The sequence below is a fragment of the Papio anubis genome, chromosome 5, assembly GCF_008728515.1.
Source record: "Papio anubis isolate 15944 chromosome 5, Panubis1.0, whole genome shotgun sequence".
Taxonomy (NCBI): domain Eukaryota; kingdom Metazoa; phylum Chordata; class Mammalia; order Primates; family Cercopithecidae; genus Papio; species Papio anubis.
The window spans coordinates 91,817,700-91,841,064 of record NC_044980.1 but is presented as its reverse complement, the minus strand read 5'-3'; the positions used below and the strand labels follow the sequence as shown (position 1 = coordinate 91,841,064).

The 23,365-nt window shown below is 39.4% G+C and overlaps 1 protein-coding gene across 1 annotated transcript in view; it reads right to left on the bottom strand.

The window, feature by feature from the left end:
* The window catches only part of LOC101020439 (basic proline-rich protein-like), a 58,790-nt gene that overhangs the window by 7,831 nt on the left and 27,594 nt on the right, over positions 1-23,365 (bottom strand). Inside the window, exons 5-6 of the mRNA XM_031666822.1 lie at positions 2,960-3,089; positions 1,947-2,653 (exon numbers count right to left, since the gene is read on the bottom strand). The gene's annotated coding sequence lies outside the window, so the exon portion shown is untranslated. The remainder of the gene's footprint in view (positions 1-1,946; positions 2,654-2,959; positions 3,090-23,365) is intronic.

The window sequence follows — 23,365 nt, the reverse complement described above, 5'->3', positions numbered from 1 at the left end:
TCGGAGGGGAGGAACACCGTGTCCTCCTCATATAGTAGAAGAGAGAGAAACCTACCCTCACAAGCCCTTTTTTTTTTTTTTTTTGAGATGGAGTCTTGCTTTGTCTCCCAGGCTGCAGTTCAGTGACCCAATCTTAGCTCACTGCAACTGCCACCTCCTGGGTTCAAGTGATTCTCATGCCTCAGCCACCTAAGGACTGCAAGCATGTGCCACCATGGCCAGCTAGTTTTTTGTATTTTTAGTAGAGACAGGATTTCACCATGTTGGCCAGGCTGGCCTTGAACTCCTGACCTCAAGTGATCTCCCCACCTCGGCCTCCCAAACTGCTGGGATTACAGGTGTGAGCCACTGAGCCCAGTCTCACAAGCCATTTTTATAGCAACATTAATGCATTCATGATGGTCCATCCCTCATGACCTAAACACCTCCCATTAGGCCCCACATTCTAACACTGTTGTATTGAAGATTAGGTTTCTAACACAAGAATTTGGGGAAACACATTCAAATCAAAGCAGGAGGGAACAAGATAAGGAAGAACCACAGAGGTGGACGTAAATTATTGTCTGTGCTCTAGTTTTCCTGTGGTAGACTCATAAATGGTCTTTTTCTTTTTTTGCAATATATAAAATTATTAAAATAAAAGGTTTGAGCCAGGCACTGTAGCTTAGGCCTATTAATCCCAGCTATCCAGAAGGCTGAGGCAGGAGGATTTATTGAGCCCAGGAGTTTGAGACCAGCTTGAGCAATATAGCAAGACCCCGTCTCTAAAAAAATAAGGCCAGGTGCAGTGGCTCACACCTGTAATCCCAGCACTTTGGGAGGTTGAGGTGGGAGGATTGCTTGAACTCAGGAGTTTGAGACCAGCCTGGGCAACATTGTGAGACCACCTCTCTACAAAAAAAAAAATAAATAAAAGAAAACATTAGCTAAGTGTGGTAGCACATGTCAGTAGTCCCAGCTACTCAGGAGGCTGAGGCAGGAGGATCCCTTGAGCCCAGGAGGTTGTGGCTGCAGTGAGCCACGATGATGCCATTGCACTCCAACCTGGACAATGGAACAAGACCTTGTCTCAACAAAATAATTTTTAAAACATTTGGGGAATAGTCAGTGAATAATAAAAACAATAATCAAAAAATATTTTAAAATAAAAATAAATAAAAAATAATAAATTGGCCAGATGTGGTGGTGCATACCTGTAGTCCCAGCTGCTCAGAAGGCTGAGGCAGAAGGATTGCTTGAACCAAAGAGATCAAGACCAGCCTGAGCAACATAGTGAGACTCTGACTACACTAATAAATTTTTAAAAATAATTATAAGGCTGGGCATGGTGGCTCACACTTGTAATCCTAGCACTTAGGGAGGTCAAGGCGGGAGAATGGTTTGAGCCCAGGAGTTCAACACCAGCCTGGGCAACAAAGTGAGATTCTCTCTCTAAAAAATAAAAACCAAAACAAAATAAAATAAAACTTACCTGGGCATGGTGGCACATGGCTGCAGTCCTAGCTACGCTGGAGGCTGAGGTGGGAGGATTGTTGGAACCCAGAATTTCAAGGTTGCAGTGAGCTACGATTATGCCACTGCACTCCAGCCTGGGTGACAGCAAGACTCGGTTTGTAAAAAAATAAAAAATAAAGAAGGTTGGAAGGAGAGAAGGAAGGAAGCCCTGTGTGTACAAATGATGAGAGTGTGATAGTAAATAAGAATTATGAATAATTACAGTCTGTGTATCAAATGTTCAATATGAAAAAACAAAAGAAACTGAGTAATTCAAATTAGGGAGTGGAGGTAAGGCACAAAAAAAGAACAATTAGGCCCTTAATAAAGTACAACTTTCAGAATGAGAAGCCAGGTGGAGTGGGTGAGGTGGGAAGCATTAGGTTTTAATCTGGGGGTATACATATCTAACAGGGTGAGCCTGGCTGTGCTTGATGACTCAAAAGACTTACCTGGCACGGGAGTGAGGTGGAATGGGGCCAGCCAATGGAAAGCTAGAATTTGTCCTGGCAGAATACACAAGGAAAGATTGGTTCTTCTGTTCTGTAGCTAGTAGCTCTTTCTACAACTATGTGCTTTAGCTGGCTTCTAGGATCCCAGGAGTCCAGAAAGCATAAATGGAACATGCTGTCTCTCTCCTAGCTCTATCAGGAAAACAATCAGGATGCAACATAAGATCTATAAAGAAAGAGCCTGAATATAAGCAATGGAAAATAGGTTGGAGATATTTGAAAGAAGACGATGAGGTACTAGTCCACTAGATAATTCCTGACTTGAAAGGGGCTCAGTGACCTGTTCTTAAGGTTTTTCAGGGCCCAGTGTGGTGGGCAAAGTGATAAGGTACTTTAAATTCAAGTCTCTCTTGCTACAAATTGCCTGTTATTATGGCCCTATAGCTTTTTCTTGGCCAACAACAGATTAGCCTGAAAGTACATTTTTGAGGCATGGAATCCCAAGAACTGTTTACCTGCTCTGGTGGCGGTGAAGTTGTAGGGCCAAAGAGAAAAGACAAAGTTCATGGTTTTTATAAGAACATTTTGTGTGGATAATGTTTTAGGGGAAAAAATGGCTTCTTACCTGTTTATATGGCATCATAATCCAACAAAATTTATAGATACCCACTGATTAAAGTTTCATAAAATGTTCTGGAAACTCTTTCCTAGAAGTATTGATGATATGTGAAAATAGAGCAAATTCTCAGACAACGAATTTATGTTAAAATGTTTATGTATTTAAACAAATAGTGTAATGTAACCAAATACTAAACATATAGTATATTTTTTTCCTCAAACCCCCAAATTCCCAGGAAATGTCAATCCATAGAATACCTCTCTCTAAACCAATGGTATTTAATGTTTTTGAGGGATACTAGGACACCTTATATTATGTTCAACTTTTGGATTCTTTCATTCAACATTTAGGATTTTACTCCATATGTTAAATCTTGGAAGCAGTAATAAATTACCTCTAACACAGTAGACTCATCATTTCATGGCTTTATTTTTCCTGGTCCCAATTCTCTACTTGCATTAGGCTATGGTCTCTTCACCACTTTCTAGGAAACTCCTATCATGGCAGCAGATGTGCCTCTGCACCTAGGCAGTACAAGAAAGGATGTTGTAGGGAATAAAACTTCATCCCTTCCTCTGGCAGTTACCATTCTGTTTCACTCTTTTCATCTGTCAATTTTTCCCCTTTGTCCATGGGGTCGCTTCCTTTTTTCCCCTAAGTCTTCTAGTGATCTCTGTGCACTCAGTTTGAAGCCCAAATCCAGTGCATCCCTGAATTATGGCCTCACTAAATTTACAAATTGTACCTGTGCTTCCATGAAGTGGCTTGAGGGGAAAATGAATTCCTATAACACGTTTCTATCAACATACTCCTTTAAAGTGTGCACCCCCAATCCTAAGAAGAATTACAACTCTTTTGCAGGAACTAGGAGAGTTATGACATATATCATTGTATACACAGAGGCAGCTCATAGGCTCTGAAATTATTGCTCTGAAACTGTCCTCGACCAGCAACACCAGCACTTTAGGGTTAAGAGAAGATGGGGAATAAATGAACTACAGAGCTGCTTGAGAAGCTGTAAGATCTTTTCTAATATGTTCTCATTTTTGTGTACTCTGGAGTGGCACTTAGGCATGACATAGTCTGGGTTTCCTGTCCTAGACCCTAACAGATGTGGTTTTTAATGCTTGGGAATCCACCATGACCTGGATCTACAAGTGCTCTGGGGGGCCCAGTTACTCTCAGACATGTACATGAAATAAGGGAACAGGAATTATGCCTACCAGTTTCCACCTTTATTTGTGAGTCAGAGCAGCATAGTAAGAGTTATGTGGGTGTGTCTTTAAATAAGTACCCTAAACTCCAAGGTACCCTATGTGGGTGTGTCTTTAGTTAAGTACCTTAACCTTAGAGGGTTAGAGACACACCTGAGAGGGTTAGGGTACTTAAATAAAGACACACCCATATAGGGTACCTAACTAAAGACACACCCACATAAACAAGCCACAACTTTCAGCAAAATCCATGCTTAGGTATAAACATTCATGAACTCTGTTCTTCTAACGTTTGGATACATTGTGTCTTGGGAAGTTGATGCTATGTGCAAAAAGATTAATTATTAAGGTATCTAAGAGATAGCCCTCCCCGGGGACATCCTCAAACTGAACAGCTAGGCAATTCTGTAGCCTCCATAAAGTTCACGAATGTTACTCACTGCCCACAAGCAGCTAACTTTTGTACCTACTAGAACTGAAAGAAATTCAGGGCACCCAATATGGCATGGCACTATATGCAATGAAGATTCCTGTACCAGGGTAGAAACTGATATAGTTGGGATGTTTGTTGCCTCCAAATCTCATGTTCAAATGTAATTCCCAATGTTGCAGGTGGGGCCTGGTGGGAGGTGTTCGGATCATTGGGGTGAATCCCTCTTGAATGGCTTAGCACCATCCTCTTGGTGCTAATCAGTTCTTGCTCTGAGTTCACGTGAGATCTGGTTGTTTAAAAGTGTATGACACCTTCTCCCTCTCTCTCCATGTCACATGCTGGTTCTCCTTCGCCTTCTGCCATGCTTGTAAGCTTCCTTGAGGCCCCAGAGCATCTGCTTCTGTACATACCCTATGTGGGTGTGTTCAGTTCCCGTACGGCCTGCAGAACCGTGAGTCAATGAAACTTGTTTATAAATTACCCAGTCTCAGGTATTTCTTTCTCTCTCTCTGTCTCTCTCCCCTTCTCCTCTCTCTCTCTCTTTCACTCTGTTCTTTTTTTTGAGACAGGGTCTTACTCTATCACCCAGCTGCTGGAGTGCAGTGGTGCAATCATGGGTCACTGTAATCTCCGTCTCCTGGGCTCAAGTTATCCTCCCACCTTAGCCTCCTGAGTAGCTGGGACTACAGGTGTGCACCACCAGGCTAATTTTTGTATTTTTTGTAGAGACAGGGTTTCACTGTGTTGCCCATGCTGGTTTCAAACTCCTGGGCTCTAGTGATCTGCCCCACTCGGCCTCCCAAAATGCTGGGATTTTAGGTGTGAGCCACTGTGTCTGTCTAGGTATTTCTTTATAGCAATGCAACAACAAACTAATACAGAGGCAAGGACTGAATGTAGGTTACTCCCAAATGGCAGTGCAAACTCATAAAGCAAATTTCATGAAATTATAACAAAAGTTCCAGGTGCAAATACTGTTCCAGATTAAGTTACATTCCAAACATTTGTACAAGCATAACAGTAAGGTTCAACTGTCTCCTGTCAGATGAGTAATATCCAGGAGTTTAGTATTGTAATAGGAACATTAAAGTTTAGTACTTCAGTAGGAATATTTGTTCCCATTAAATAGTTATTGTGATATTCCATGATTTCATATCAGAAGGTTTTTTTTTTTTCCTCTCCTGAGTGTATCTTCTCCATTATGAGTATCTTGTTACTTCAAAAGATCTTCCATTGATGAAACAGTCCAGAATCAATTTTGATTATTGGCAAGCCATGATTCTTCCAGAATCTTTTTTAAAAATACTGGCTTTTTATATATCCACAACTGTAAACATGTAATTTATTTTGTGTATTACAAATTTTTATTCTTTATTCTTTACGTATCTTAGTTACGTATCTTAGTTCAGTGCTTAGCTCAGTTAGTAGCTTTGCTATGTGATCTGCTTGATGAAATATTGATTAGGGGTAAGTGTTCCCAGACCATCTTAGGGCATTCCGTTAATATGTTCTGTTCTTTCCCCCTCCTTGCCAGGATTTCACATTTCATCTTAAAGGATTCATTGGTTCACGTCTACTATGTAAAAATGTCTTTATATCTTATATTCCCATTGTTACAATAAAAGTTTATATTATAGCAGATGATATGCAAATTATGTGTTAAGCAAATTGCATATTAGATGTTTTATTCAAATGTCAAGGTACAATTTTGTCAGTTAAACAGCTTATAACAATACCAATAAATTTCAAGTTGTCAACTTGTATGTATTGTTAAGATTTATGTCCCATTACAGGGGCAGTAATCTTTTTAAAAGCCACAGAGCATGGAAATGTTTGTCTAATAACCGAAACATATGTAGCCTTCTAGCTATGTAGCAACAGTTGCCACTTGATGTTTTCCTGCATCCTATTTTCTTTTTTCCAAGATAGATATTTTGACAGAAGTGACAAAAGTCTCATCTTTTAAAAATTAAAATGTTTAATAAAACATGTTTAATGTTATTTAGAATCAACATGATGAATTTATTCTATAACAGTGTGTTTTGTTTTGAATATTTGAAATTTTCAGCTATCACCATTGGAAGCACACACAGTTAGATTGATAAAATATTGGTAGGTTTTTGGTTTCAGAGTAAACAAATACAATTTCTATGTGACTTTGAAATTGCGAGGTGCAGTGTGCGTCATGCCTATAATCCCAGCTACTCAGAAGGCTGAAGCAGTAGGACAGCATGAGTGTAGGAATTTGAGATCAGCCTGAGTAACACAGAGACCTCATCTTAAAAAAAAAAAAAAAAGGCAGGTGGGGGATGGTGATGTGTGCCTGTAGTACAGAAGGCTGCAGTAAGCTATGACTGAGACAGTGTAATCCAGCCTGGATGACTTAGTGAGACCCTGTCTCTAAAAAAAACAAAACCAAAAAATACAAAACAGGTTCACATTATACTATTCTTCTTTTCTTCTTCTTTTCTCCTTATCTTTCTCCTTTCTCCTCCTCTTCCTCTTCTTCTTCTCCTTCTTTCTTCTTCTGCTTATCACCCTCCTCCTACCACTTCTCCTCCTCCTTCTTTTTTCTCCTCATTCTTCTTTTCTTCTTCCTTCTCCTTCTTCTTCAGCAGGGTCTCAGTCTGTCACCTAGTACAGGTGCATGCCACCACATCCGGCTAATTTGTTTTTTTTTAATTTTAGTTTAAATTTTAAAAAATTTTTTATTTTTAGAGATGGGGTCTTGATTTTTTTGCCCAGGCTGGTCTCAAACTCCTGACCCCAAGTGATACTCCCGCCTAGGCTTCCAAAAGTGTTGGAATTACAGATGTGAGCCACCATGCCTGGCCTGTACTATTCTTTATACAGTATCTATTTTAAAAAATTCTAATGCTTCTTCCTTCTTACTGTCTCGTGTGTCATATCTTTTTTTTAATCTTCCCATTGACACACCTATTAAGCTAGATACCAATAACTTTAGATCAGCATAGCTACTGTAGACTTATCTCTCTGGTTATCTAAAAAATTTAGTCTCTTGCACATAATGGCTTTAAAATCTCTTAAAGTTTTCTTAGAATTTCCAAAAATTATTTTTTCATTAGACATTTTCTTATTCACTAACTTGCTATTCTTGGCCAAAGTAATAATTTCTCGCATATCCTATCTTGCTCTTTTTCTAACCTTGGCTCCTACCAAGTACACCCAGGCTAAATAAATATTTTTTAAAATTAATGACTTGGGGCCAGGGGCGGTGGCTCATGCCTGTAATCCCAGCACTTTGGGAGGCTGAGCCAGGTGGATCACTTGAGGTCAGGAGTTCAAGACTAGCCTGACTGACATGGTAAAACCCCATCTCTACTAAAAATACAACAATTGGCTGGGCGTGGTGGCTCATGCCTGTAATCCCAACTACTCGGGAGGCTGAGGAAGGAGAATCGCTTGAACCCAGGAGGCAGAGGGAAGTTGCAGTGAGCCAACATCGTACCACTGCACTCCAGCCTGGGCAACAGAGTAAGTGAGACTCTGTCTCAAATAAATTAATTATTTAAATTAACTAAAACAAAATCAACGACTCGGGTCCATGCACTGTGGCTCATGCCTGTAATTCCAGCACTTTGGGAGGCTGAGGCAGAAGGATCACCTGAGCCCAGAAGTTTGAGACCAGCCTGGGCAACAAAGCAAGACCATGCCTTTAAAATTAAAAAAAAAAAAAAAAGCTAAAAGAAATAAAAGAGAGAAATAAATAAAATTAATGACTCTAAAATGATTCTGAGTGGTGCCAGTACACAGCTGAAAGCAAGTGATACTGCAAGGGAAAAAGGAAAACAAAGAAAAATAATATGTAATAAGCTTTTACCTTATCATGTCATGTATTCCTTTAAACAGCCCATGAGCTGGATATCATTATTCTCATTTCATACGTGAGAAACAGGCTAAAAAGTTAAGCAATTACCAAGTTCACGTAGACTGCATATGGTAAGCCAATAATCAAAGACAAGTTGACTAAAACTTCTTGCCTCTTTCTCTGACCTCGTGTGGTGCCATCTGTGTTTTGAATTGGGAGTATGGGTTTCTCTGCTGAGAGAGAAGAGGGAATTCCATGCTAGGCAGAGGGAACAATATGAACAAATAGTTATGCATGTATGTGCAACGTTTAGGAAAATCCGGGTTGTTGACCATTGTTAGAATACAGTTCCACCATCCCTTCCATTGGTGAATCGGGTAGAAAGACTGGGGAACCTGCTTGTGGTCTGGAGTGGGACATCGGACTTGGGGCAGAGGGTAGAATTATCCACCAGACAGCCAGGGTAGTATGTATGTTACCAGGGTATTCTGGAGCAAGGTGAACTATCCCTTTTCTTTTCCTCAAAGGTAACCAATATTCTAACTTCTAAAATTTCATTTCTGAGTATACATTAATAGAATCATGCATTTATATTATTTGGTGGTGTCTGTTATCTTTCAGGAAATATTATGTTTGTGGGATGCATCCACATTGTGTACATAGCTATAGTGTGTTCACTTTCACTGCTGAATGGTATTTTGTTCCATGAATATATCACATATTATTTATCTATTCTAATTCCATTGGGGTTGCTTGCAATTTATAGCTAGAATAAATAATACTGTTAACAACTTCCAGTGTAGCTTTGATATGCATGGTTGCATTCCCGGTGGGCATGTCCCTAAGATTTTAGGAGATTAAAATTTTAGCAGATTAATACTGTTTTTGCAAAGTTGTACGAATTTATAGTCCTACCAAAAGTGTGTGTGAGTTTCAGATCATCAACAAATTATCCAAATCAACTTTTTATCTTTTTCAATAGAGGCAGGGTCTCTCAGGCTAGAGTACAGTGGTGTGGTCATAGCTCACTATAACCTTGAATTTCTGGGCCAAGGAATCCTCCTACCTCTGTCTCCTGAGTAGCTAGGACTCCAGGTACATGACACTATGCCTGGTTAAATTTTTTAAAATTATGGTTTAATTTTTATGTAGAGACAGTGTCTTGCTATGTTGCCCATGCTGGTCTTGAACTCCTGGCCTCAAAGGATCCTCCTGCCTCAGTCTTCCAAAGTACTGGGATTACAGGCATGAGTCACCCCAAGTGGCCCACATCAACTCTTCGTATTGATATTCTTAACCATTCTGATCACTGGGTAGGTAATGTTAACTCTTTATAGTTTTAATTTCGATTCCCTTTTGACTAATGATGCTACATACCTTTTCATATACTGATTGATCAACTGTGTATCCCATTATATGGGGTACCAAATTAAGTTTTGGGATTTTAACTTTTTTTTTTTTTTTTTAAAGACACGGTCTCACTCTGTCACTCAGATTGGAATACAGTGGCATGATCACAGTTCTCCATAGCCTCAGCTCCCTGGTCTCAGGTGATCCTCCCCCCTCCACCTCCCAAGTAGCTGGGGCTACAGGTGCCTGCCACCACACTCGGATTTTTCTGTTTTTTGTAGAGACGAGGTTTCACCATGTTGTCCAGGCTGGTCTCAAACTCCTGAACTCAAGCGATCTGCCTGCCTCAGCCTCCCAAAGTGCTAGGATTGACCACACTTGGCCAATCAAGTTTCTTATCTATTTTTCTAGGTACTTCTCTTATTAATCTGTAGGATCTCTTTGCTGTACGCATTGCAAACGTTTTTTTCCTATCTTGTTTTTCCAGTGTCTCATTTGTATCTTTCAAGAAACAGAAATTCTTAATTTTATCACTTTGTTATTTGCTAATCTTTTTGTTTACTGTGTTGTCTGTAATACTGATTAAGAAATCTTTGCCTACAGAAATGGTAGGTTAAATAAGAGGCGTCTCCAATTGGAAATCACTCAAGGACAGGACGAAAGCAGGAACAGAAAAAGAACAAATGAGGAGGGTCAGGTCATGCTTCTTTAGGTTCCTTGTGTGGATGTGTTAGGATGACTTCAAGCAACAAATTTGAGATGGACACTGTATCTGAGGCAAGGCTCCCCTACTAGACAAGGCTCAGTGTAACTTTTTTGGGGAAGGTCCAACGAAAACAGATACATTTATGGGCAATTTTGAGATGGGAGCCTGGGTTGCAGCATGCCAGGTCACCAGGACACTGCTTTTACTATGTACTCTGATTTTTCCTGAAGTTGTAGGCCCTAGATGTAGAGCAAGGTGTATGTCAGTCAGGCCTGGCATGAAGAAATGAAAGAGAGCATAAGTGGGCAGGGGTAAATATAGGGAGAATACTGAAGGGTTGGTTACTTCAATGAATTACTTCAAAGAATCTCATGAAATAGTCCTCAAATTTCTCCTAGAGACAAGTGTAAATGTTTATAAAGTATGTAGAGCCATCCAGTGTTTTCAGTGTGATCTGAAAGCTTTCATGTTTGATATAGTTTTCTGTGTATCACTCCTTGCATATTGAAGGATATATTAGGAGTTTTATCAGTTTTAACAGTCAAACTGGCTTCTGGAAAAAAGTGGAAAGGAAAGGGGAATTTGCTTATTTAATTTAAAGGAAAAAAAAGTTTAGGGCCAGGCGCGGTGGCTCACACCTATAATCCCAGCACTTTGGGAGTCCAAGGTGGGTGAATCACGAGGTCAGGGGTTCGAGACCAGTCTGGCCAACATGGTGAAACTCCATCTCTACTAAAAATACAAAAAAATAGCTGGGCGTGGTGGCAGGCCCCTGTAATCCCAGGTACTTAGGAGACTGAGGCAGGAGAATCGCTTGAACCCAGGAAGCGGAGAGTGTAGTGAGCTGAGTTTGTGCCACTGCACTCCAGCCCAGGTGACAATGTGAGATTCTGTCTCAAAAAAAAAAAAAAAAAAAAAAAGTTTATGATTTTAGGTATGATTAGATCCAGGTACTCAAAGACAAATAACCAGGACTCATTGTTTTTCTCAGGCTCTTACTCTCTCTCCAACTCCCTCTGAAGTGCATGTATTTATTAGTCAATATATTAGCATACATTGAGACAGTGTAGCATAGTGGTACTGAACATGGATCTAGATCTAGACTAGATCTAGCTAGTACAAATCTCAGCTTTGCCATTAGCTGTAAAACTTTAGGCAAGACATTTATTCTTATTGACCTCATCTCTAGCTTATGGATGATCAATTTGGACCCTGTTTCTAAGAGTTACTGTAGAATTAAATGATCAATTGTGATTAACATATAGTAATTGCTCAATTGATATTAACTAGTCATTTCTTGGTTCTCCTTTCCTAAGCATTATCTTCAGTCTCAGATAGGCTCACTTTAGGCTCTCCACATATGATAGCAAAAGTGCAACCAGCAGCTCAAAATTTTTTAGGTTTAAACCTGTTGTAAAGAGAGCTATTCTGCCCCCAACAATTCCAACATACAGCTCAGAAATGGATTTCATGCATTTGATTTGCCTGTTTCCTGTTATACATTTATCTATGACCCAAGCACTGTGGTAAGGCTAATGAGATTCTCTGACCAGCTTACATAATTACTTCTGGAGCAAAGGTGAAGGGATCAGTCCCAACCTAACAATGTGGAATGGTAACCAAAGAGAGACAGTGCCCTAAGCAAAAATCTGGTGCATTTACCATAAGAATGACAATGTGCTGACTATGCTAAAACATTAGATGTCCAAGAGCACAGTGGATCCTGTAGGTTTTCTTAAGCATCTTATCCCACTACCAATCAGAGGCTGGTTTTTAGAGGGGCAGGGAAGTGGGAAATTAGGGATCGAAGCTGTAATGGTAATGACTGTTGTGATTAGCTGAATGGGTAGAGCAACACACTCTGCAAATTCTATTCTAGTGAATTATGCCTTGGGCCTGTATAGTAGGTAGAAGTGTAAATAATCTAAGACCCAGTGCAGTAATTGGCCTATGACGGTGGGTTACTGACAAATGGATACTGAGATGGAGAACTTTGAGCAGTGGCTGCTGCAAGTTTGAGGAAAAAAGTGCTCACTGGTAGGATAGCAGTGTTAGACTTTGCAGTTTTTCTCTGATTTTATTTCACAGTAGTAAGAACACTTACCGTGAGATCTACCTTTTTAACAAATGTTTAAGTGTACAATAACAGTGTTGTTGATTACAGGCACAATGCTGTACAGCAGATCTATACAACTTGCTCATCTTGCTTAAATTAAACTTCATGCCTATTGATTAATAATACCCCATTTCTCCTTCCTCCACTCCTGGAAACTACCATTCCCTCCTTGAATTTCCAGACTTGACTATTTTAGATACCTCAAATAAGTGAAATCATGCAGTATTTGTCCTTCTGTAACTGGCTTGCTTTGCTTAATGTAATGTCCTCAAGGTTGATCCATGTGGTTGCATATTGTAGAATTTCCTTCTTTTTTTAGGGCTGAATAATATTTTACCATTTGTATGTACCACACTTTAAAAAACACATTCATCTTTCCATGAACATTTAGGTTATTTCCTCATCTCGGTTGTGGTGAAACAGTGCTGTAATGAACATAGGAGTGCTAACATCTTTGAGATCCTGATTTCAATTGTTTTGGACATATACACAGAAGTGGGATTGCAGGATCATACAGTAGTCCTATTTTTAAAATGTTTTGAGGAAGCTCTCTATTGTTTTCCATTGCCACTGCACCATTTTACATTCCCACTAACAGTGTACAAGGGTTCCAATTTTGTCCACATTCTTGCTAATCCTTGTTTTTTGTTTCCTTTGATAGTAACCATCCTGACAGGTGTGAGGTGATATTTCATTGTCGTTTTAACTTGCATGTCCCTGATTTATGATATCAAGCATTTGTTTTTCACATATCTGTTGGCCATTTGCATGTCTTCTTTGGAAAAATCTCTGTTCAAGTCCTTAGACCATTTTTTTTTAAAATCTGGTTATCCATTTTCTTACTATTGAGTAATGTTTTGAGGAAATCACTGTATATTTTGGAGATTAACCCTTATCAGAATGTGGTTTGCGAATATCTTCTTCTATTGTGTAAGTTGCTTTTTCACTCTGTTGATTGTTTCCTTTGCTGTGCAGGTTTACGTACCTTGATGTAGTCCCACTTATTTTTGTTTTTGTTGCCTTTTTGGTGTCGTATATATAAAATCATTCCCAATCAATGTCATGAAGTTTTTCCCCTAAGTTTTCTTCTAGGAGTTTTACTGTTTCAAGCCTTAAAGTCTTTCATTCATTTTGAGTTGATTTTTGTATTATGTGGTTTTGTATGTACGTTTTTTGTATATGTTTTGATTACTGTAGCTTTGTAATATATTTCGAAGTCAGGATGTGTGATGTTTCCAGCTTTGTTCTTTTCCAAGATTGATTTGGCTGTTCATGGTCTTTTGTGGTTCCACATGAATTTTAGAATTGTCTTTTCTATTTCTGTAAAAATGCCATTGGGATTTTGACAGGGATAGAATTAAATCTGTATTGTTTCGTATAGTATGAATATTTTAACAATTTTAAATCTTCCAATCCACGAATATAGTGTCATTCCATTTATGCGTGTCTTATTTCTTTCATCAATGTTTTATAGTTTTCAGTGTATGTCTTTTACCTCCTTAATTAAGTTATTCCTAAGTATTTTATTCTTTTTGGTGCAGTTGTAAATGGGATTGTTTTCCTATTTTTCTTTTCAGATACAAAATAATTAATCAATGAGATTTGCCACATCAACAGATCAAATCCATATGATCATTTCAATAGATGCCAAAAAAGCATTTTACGAGATTCAACATCCTTTTGTGATTTAAAAAAAGCCCACAGACTCTCTCTACTACAATTTGGGAATTGTTAAAAAATTTTTAAAAAGGAAGAGAAGGGAAGTACCTCAACATAATAAAGTATATATATGAAAAGCCAACAACTAACATCATATTAATCAGTGGAAAACTGAAAGCTTTTTCTCTAAGATCAGGAACAAGGCAAACATGTTCACCTTCACCACTTCAATTCAACAAAGTACTAGAAGTCCCAGCCAGAGCAATGTGGCAAGAAAAAGAAATAGGAAGCATCTAAATCTAAAAGGAAGAAGTAAAGTTGTCCCTTTTTGTGAACAACATCTTATGTATAGAAAATCCTTTAAAAATGCGATAAAAAAACTCTTCGAACTAATACATCCAGAGAGTTGCAGGATACAAAACCAACATATGAAAAGTTATTTGCATTTCTATACACTGAAAACAAACTATTCTGTTGTTTAAGCCACCTAATCTATGATATTCCATTATAGCATCCTGAACTGACTGAGACAATGCCTAACTAGGAAGAGACTGAAAATGTTACTTTTTGGATTCCATATTTATGCACTCAAAAAATATTTATTGAGCACTTATTATGTGCCAGGAAGCTTTTTAAGATGCCGTGGCTGGAGCGGTGGCTCATGCCTATAATCCCAGCACTTTGTGAGGCTGAGGCAAGCAGATCACTGAGCCCAGGAGCTTGAGACCAGCTTGGGCAACATGTGAAATTCCACCTCTACAAAAAATACAAAATTAGCTGGGTGTGGTGGCGTGCAGTTGCAATTTCAGCTTCTGAGGGGGCTGAAGTGTGAGGATCACATGAGCCTGGGAAGGCTGAGGCTGCAGTGAGCTGTGATCATGCCACTGCAATCCAGCCTGAGTGACAGAGAGAGACTTGGTCTTAAAAAAAAAAAATGCTCAAAATCACTTCTCAAAATTGAATGAATTTAAAAAGAAAAAGTAAAAGACATGCTGGGAATGTTTCTGTGAACAGTAGATAAAAATTCCTGCCCTTATGGAGCACATATTCTAGTAGGAGCAGACAGACATTAAATAAGTAAAACATACAGTATGAAAGGAAATGTCATGTCTGGTATTCACTTTAAAACATTTCAGAAAAAAGCCCAAACAAAGCAAAACAAAATGATGAGGGTAATATAAATGATGGTAAAATATTAATAATTATTGAAGCTTGGTGATGGGAACATAAGAGATTCATTATATTATTCATACACACACACTGTTGTTTATTTGTGATAAATGCTATGTAGAAGTGTAAAGCAGAACAGGAGAAGAAGGAATGCTTGGGGTATAGTGTGGTTAGGGAAGGCCTGCCGAAAGGTCACATTTGAGCAAATACCATATGGATAGGGTCACACATTTGCTCACTATACTTGAATGTACGACGACAATGAGGTCTTTTCATTTACTATAACCTCTTAGGGTCTTCTGGGTACTAAGGATATAGCAGTCAACAATCTCATTTTCCTTTTTAGTTCCTCCCCTTTTGGGAGGCAAGGAAGAAAAAAATCTATATTTAACCCAGCCCAGAAAAACCTCAGCTTAATCTACTTTTTGCTTCAAAGGTAGGATGGGGGAAACTGATGAGGCAACGTGGAGACACAGAATTCTATTATCTTTATTGAACACAACCTTGTCAGTTAATTATAACATGTCTATGGCACCCAAGCATTTTCTCTAAGTATTCAAGTCTGTACATTTTTTTTTTTTTTTTTTGAGATGGAGTTTTCACTCTTGTTGCCCAGGCTGGAGTGCAATGGCACAATCTTGGCTCACTGCAACCTTCGTCTCTCGGGTTCAAGCGATTCTCCTGATTCAGCCTCCCGAGTAGCTGGGATTACAAGCATGTGCCACCACACCCAGCTAATTTTTTATATTTTTAGTAGAGACGGGGTTTCATCATGTTGGTCAGGGTGGTCTCGAACTCCCGACCAGGTGATCCGCCCGCCTCGGCCTCCCAAAGTGCTGGGATTACAGGCATGAGCCACCACACCTGGCCGACAAGTCTGTACATTTTTATGCCTACCTCATGTTTATAATTTTCATGGTCTCATCTTTCTTGCACAACTTTCCACCTGCAGCCACCACCACCCAACCTACCACAAACACAAGTGCTCCCCAGTCTTTCCCTCAAGATGACAGTAACTAGACCACAGGTTGCTCCATCACTGGTTACCAATTGCTTCATTTTCTTACTTCTTTCTTTTTATAGTATCATTATCATAAGGAGGAATTTCATTGCCCAAGTCATCAGGAGGGACCCACACAGAGCAATGTCAGTTATAGCTAGTCCTTCTTTGGTCAAACATCAGCTGTGGTTTTAGCTTATCCTGTGCTTATCCCTGTAAGAATGTAAACATTCTGCAGTTGCCTCATCCATATCTATTTTTTTTACAATGTCTTGGTGACCTTATACTTCCCCCTGAATGCAGTGACTTCAAAACTTTGCTTTTAATAACCGACATCAAATAATTCTATTCTTCACTGTAAGATATTTTCCCTCTGATCAAAATCTACTCAACACCAATAATTTGAACATTTTGATTCTTCAGATCCTTTCCCTAAGCACGGCCCCCACCCGTACCCATCCCCAACCCTCGCCCCCAGCAGAAGCAGAATTAACTTCTTTTTCTGTCTCACCGAATTCTCCCTTTTGAAAAATCCTAGGTGGTATTTTTTTTTTTTAAATGCACATCTCAGTTCAGTGTGCTGTGAATAGTGTATTAAAAAGAAATAAAATTGTAGTGAGCATATCAAAATGCATGTTAAATTTTTGTTTCAGCGATAATGCATGTGTGTGTGTGTGTGTACGTATATCATATTATGATTCAGTTCACATGAATGTATAATATTCGGTCTAGGTACATGTGAACTGGGTCACAATATGATGTTTCCTATTGTCGGTAGTAGTGATGTGAGAGCCTAATAGCTATCAGGCCTAGTCTTTGATGTGTTAATGCTAGCAAAAGGAGTTTGGGAAACCCTTTCATTCTCCAGGTTTGCAAGACAATTCTCTTCTTAGAAAGGTCAGGAAAGTCAGCTTTGAGTCTCAAAGCTAATCAGTGTCCTTTCTGGTGTAGCTTCCTTTGTGTAATAATCCTCTGGCTCCTTTTGTGTAATAAGCCTCAAACCAAGGAAAAGGAAAGCTGTGAAGATTATGTTGTATCCGTGTAATATTGTAAAATATCACCCGATTACACATGCCAATTATGAGTCTCAGGCTTTCACATGAATTTGCAGTTGCTTAAGCAAGGAAGGCTGTTTTTGTTTTCATTGATCCCAAGATATGTTTGAAGAGGGTGAAGTAGCAATGGCTTACAGATCCCTTGGACAACTATGGGAGGAGATGCTGGTACAATCTGCTGGACAGTCTCTCTCCCTCTTTAACAAACTAGGTCAGCCAGGTGAGAAAGTATAAATATTGTGGTTAGCATTCCCCTCCCTCATCTCTGAGCTTCAACAGATGCACTTATCCTACTAGAATGTAAACTCTATGAGAACAGTAATTTTTGTTGACTGCTACATCCTTAGTACCCAGAGGCTTCAGCTCCGAGTATGAGAATGATTATGATAACATCACCTGCAGGGGTCCACAGCAGAGACAGCCAAGTCAGAATCCTACAGGATAGATAGGATTCAAGAGCCCAAACACACACCTAAATGCCAATTTGAAGTAAAAGAGACAGAATAAGAACTCGGGATAGGTAAGGGATCAGAAACAGGGAAGTAGGGCCCAAATTGGTTTTCACAAATATCACTGGATACAGTTTCTTTTATAGGCCTAAAGGTAGGTGGTATGTGGTGAGTTACACTGAAAAACTGGGAGGATGGTTACAGAACTAACATTGAATAGTAGGTAGCCTTTCAGACCAAAAAAGAAAATAAAATGACAAGACTTAAGTAAAGCAGTGGAAAAAGTAGATTTTACATTTCTGATTAGAATTTTCAAGACTTGGTGATCAATCATTAGTATAACATATGGGAAGATTAACAATGATTAGATCATTTACTTTGGGGGAGCTGGGCAGACAGTGACTATATTAAAACATAGAGACTACATGGGGAAGTAGTTTTGATAGTAACGAGTTTAGTTTTGGACACAATGAATTTGAAGTGTCAAAAATTCAAGGTGAGAGGTCAAATAGGCTTTGAAAATTCTTATCTAAACCTCAGAAAGTGGTTAGAGTTGGAGCTAAAGATTTAGGAATCCATGTGTGTATAGGTGCTAATTAAATTCATAGGACTTACCTGAATAGAAAAGATTGTTTATAATTTTTTTTAAGAGACTAGATCTCGCTATATTGCCCAGGCTTGTCTCAGACTCCTGGCCTCAACGGATCCTCCCATGTCAGCCTCACAAAGCGCTGGGATTACAGATGTATGCCACCACATCTGATCTCTTTATGGAATTATAGAGACAAAAGAGGGTAAAGAACGGAAGGATGAGGTAGTCTAACGTTCAGAAGTAAATAAATCATAATCCAATGTAAGGACTATAGATAAAATAGAACCAGTAGTATTATATGAGAAAATGAATTTAATATCCAAGCCTTGTTTTCCTGGCCTTTCTCCCATGATTATGCCACATGTGACAGGTAAAATTAATCAACTCATTCAAACTTCTTTTCTCTCCTTCCATTTCCACACACATATATTTGTAAGCAGCTGCAAGTCGGGATCCCAGGAAATAAATAGACTTTGAGATTCTGAGGTGCATGTAGGAGGTTTGTTGTGGAAAGGAGGGTTTCTCTCAGAAACATGATCTGTGAGAGGTAAGGAAGTAGGATTAGAGAGGGAGGAATTGAACTGTGATGCAGTTACAACAGAGGTCTCAGTTGACCCATGGGAGCTATGAAGCCCCTTCAGAGAAGTTCTAAATTAAAGCCAAGGGTCCAAACCTTTGATACCACATCAATCGTGGGGGCGTAAACTTAGGTGAGGCAGCTTCTTTAAGAAAAGAACAATCATAAGAAGAATGTAGCTGCCAGCAGTCAGCAGCCAACACTCTTGGCAAACAGGCGCATGAGTGTCTTAGTCTTTAAGGGGCTGGAATTGGGGGGCGTAGTGGGGGTCATACCACATCATCCACCATAGAACCTGATTTGTGGCTTTGCAAGTGTGTCTGTGTGTGTGTATGTGTGTGTGTGTGCGCGCGCATGTGTGTGTATTTAGTGAATCTCTGGTTAGTAAGTGGATCATAAAAAATGATTACCGACGATCAAAGTATTCTGGTGATATAACAACTATGTTGGTAAACTGACTACACCTGCTGCTGGTGAGAATAATTCTTCAAATCATCTCTGAGGCAGAGACAAACCGGCATGGGAAAACCAAGGTTGAGGGAACTAATCTTTTAACTAAGAGAAACAAGTACATAAAAATGTCTCTCCTCATGCTTCTGATCTTCAGTTTCCTCAGGTTATAGCATTAAAGTGAGCACTACAACATTGAGAACAAAAACAAATACACTTTTTGCCAGAAATGTTCAAAGTCTATATAAAGAATAATTTTAACAGACGTATAGATGTCATTATAACGTGCTGTAAATAATGACTTTTAGAAATTATCCAAACTTGGCCGGGCATGGTGGCTCACACCTGTAATCCCAGAACTTTCAGAGGCTTAGGCAGATGGATTACCTGAGGTCAGGAGTTTGAGACCAGCCTGACCAACATGGTGAAACCCTGTCTCTACTAAAAATACAAAAATTAGCCGGGCATAGTGGCACATGCTTGTAATCTCAGCTACTTGGGAGGCTGAGACAAGAGAATGGCTTGAACCTGGGAGGCGGAGGTTGCAGTTAGCTAAGATCACACCACTGCACACCAGCATAGGCAACAAGAGCAAAAGTTCGTCTCAATAAATAAATAAATAAATAAATAAATAAATAAATAAAATAAATCATCTAAACGTATTACTATAGTACAAAGCAAACCTAAGAGTTTTATGCAATATGCTGCTGGGTTATCTCAAATACTCTGTAAATAATTAAGATATATGTAAATATTAACATCAAAAGGAGAAAAACAGCAAATGAGAATTAGGATATAGGATCAGGAAAGGTCATCAGGTTTGTGAATTTAGATGATGTAAATGATTTTTGAATTATTTTTTGAATTTCTAGGTAATTCTGAAGCATAAACTCTGCCATCAAGTGGCTAGGTAGTCTTGGACATGTCATGTAAGCTTTTCAGGCTTTACTTTTCTTATCTATAAAATGAGACAGTTAGATAGTTACTTAGGACCCTCTATGTTCTAAGGGTTATATCAGAGGTATAAATGATGTGTCAGCAATGACTTTAAATAGTATGTACTGGCTGGGTGCGGTGGCTCATGCCTGTAATCCCAACACTTTGGGAGGCCGAGGCAGGCAGATCATTTGAGGTCAAGAGTTCGAGACCAGCCTGGCCAACCTGGCAAAACCCTGTCTCTACTAAAAATATAAAAATCAGCCGGGCATGGTGGCACGAGCCTGTAGTCCCAGCTACTTGGGAGGCTGAGGCACGAGAATTGCTTGAACCAGGGAGGCGGAGGTTGTGGTGAGCCGAAACTGTGCCACTGCACTCCAGCCTGGGCAACAGAGTGAGACTCTGTCTCAAAATAAATAAATAAATAAATAAATAAATAAATAAATAAGTACCATGTGTTACTGAATGAAGTGTTTTTAAAGTAGAATTAAAGGACTTTTGCCTCTATTTTAGAATAGAATTCTTAAAAATAGTCTATGGCTGCCCTCTCTTATTAGTGATATAGTAAAGATAAGAAATAAACCAAATATAAAGAGTTTTTATTTTAAACTAATTTATAAGATCTCCTCCAACAAATATTCATTTACTCAGAAAGGAAGTATATAAAAATACAATATTTATGTAGATTTGATTGAACATTGTAATTTATTTATTTATTTATTTTTTAAATTTATTTATTTTTTTTGAGACGGAGTCTTGCTCTGCCGCCCAGGCTGGAGTACAGTGGCCGGATCTCAGCTCACTGCAAGCTCCGCCTCCCGGGTTCACGCCATTCTCCTGCCTCAGCCTCCCGAGTAGCTGGGACTACAGGCGCCTGCCACCTCGCCCGGCTAGTTTTTTTTTTTTGTATTTTTAATAGAGACGGGGTTTCACCGTGTTAGCCAGGATGGTCTCGATCTCCTGACCTCGTGATCCGCCCATCTCGGCCTCCCAAAGTGCTGGGATTACAGGCTTGAGCCACCGCGCCCGGCCTGTAATTTATTTTTTTAGAGAGATGAGGAGTTACTTCAGGCTTGAACTCCTAGACCCAAGAGATCCTCCTGCCTCAGTCTCCCAAGTACCTTGGAATACGTGCATGTGCTGCCACCCACCCGACTAATTTATACAATTTTTTTTTTGTAGAGGCAGGGTCTCGGTATGTTGCTAAAGCTGGTCTAGAACTCTTGGGTTCAAGCAAGCCTCCTGCGTTTGCCTCCCAGTATCTGGGATTACAGGTACAAGCCACTGCACCCGATTCCCAAACATTGTAAATGTTTACAGTTAATGTGTAAGCCCATGGCTCTCACCGCATTAAGAAACTGACTCAAGGGAATAATAGGCAATATATTAGGCATCGTGAATTCATGGCATTAAATGCAATACTTACAAAGCATAAAAACATTTTTTTTTTTTTTTTTTGAGATGGGGTTTTGCTCTCGTTGCCCAGGCTGGAGTGCAATGGTGAGATCTCGGCTGACCGCAACCTCTGCCTCCCTGGGTTCCGGCGGTTGCCTGCCTCAGCCTCCGGTAAACTGGGATTACGAGCACACGCCACTGGCTACAGACTTTGTATTTTTAGTAGATGTGAGGTTTTACCATGTTGGCCAGGCTGGTCTCGATTCCTGACCTCAGGTGATTCATCCGCCTCGGCCTCCCAAAGTGCTGGTATTACAGGTGTGAACCACCACGCCCAGCACAAAAAAACATTATAAAATGCCATAGAGATTTATGAGTGAAGTTGATCTAGTCACTATTTTGCCTCTGGAAAAGTAGCAAGGAAAATTCTACGTAACATCTTGCCAAAATCTTAAAAGTTCAGGAATGTGGCCAGGTGCAGTGGCTCACGCCTGTAATCTTAGCACTTTGGGAGGGTGAGATGGGCAGATCTCTTGAGCCCAGGAGGTCAAGCCAGTCTGGGCAACATGGCAAATACCCATCTGTACAAAAAATACAAAATTTAGCTGGGTGTGGCGGCACGGGCCTAGTCCCAGCTACTTGGGGAACTGAGGCAGAAGGACTGCTTGAGCCTGGGATGTCAAGGCTGCAGTGAGCTGTGTTTGCACTACTGCTCTCCAGCCTGGGTGACAAAAGGAGACCTTGTTTCTTTTCATACAAACAGAGTGTTACTCTATTGTTCAGGCTTGTCTTGAACTCCTGGGCTCAAGCAATCTTCCTGCCTTGGCCTCCCAAAGTGCTGGGATTACAGGTGTGAGCCACTGTGTCCAGCCCCAATAATTAATGTCTCCTGAAAACAAGTGGCAGCTTCTTTTGTTCTTTTTTATTATTATTTTTTATTTGGTTTTTGTTGTTGCTGTTGTTTTATTCTGAGCACCAGAAATTAGGATTTTAAAACTGCAACAAATTCTCTTACTTCTACATCCAGAAATATAATTAATTCATTCACTTAACAACTTAAAAAAACAGATACAATTCATGTACCATAAAAATTCACTCTTTTAAAGTATACAATTCAGTGGTTTTTAGCATAGTCATAAGGAACAACTATTTATTGAATACCTACTATGTGCCAAGTTTCTATTCAACTTGATATTCATGAACTAGAAGTCAGAGTTTTCAAATATGGAACAATATGAACATTCCTTATTTATGTTAGATAAACTAGGCAATGTTGAAATAATTCTTGGTTGATGATAAGGGATGAACGTAGCCAATATGAAAAATGAAATTTGCTTCTAGTGTTAAAAACAATGCCAAATACAGAGTCAAGAACTATTTCCTCTTTGGCACAGCCTGGCTTGCTCATGAACTTAGATTAAATCTCTGGCATTGATTGGACGGATGTGGAGTAATTTATTACTAGTAGCACTTGAGATCATAAAGTTTTAGAGCTGGAAGACACCTCAGAGATCATCTACATCTTATACCTCCACTATACCAATCAGGGAACAAAAACCAGAGAAAGTTAATGACCAGCTACAAGTCTCAAACTCAGAACAAAACTTTCAGATTCTTACCTGGTGCTTGTTCCTTATACCAGTTCCCAAACTCGGTTTCTTAAGGACCCAGGATTCTTAGTGAAACCTACAGGGCTTCTAGGATAATGGACGGATGGCTGAGTGGAAGAGCCTCTGCATCCCAACCCAGCTTCAACTCTAGCATCGCTATGTTTACCTCTTTGGCTTCCTAAGATTCTAAGCAAATTTTTGTTTTAAAAATAGTTCCATTACTAAAAAATATATGAACATTTTTTGAAAATACTTTATG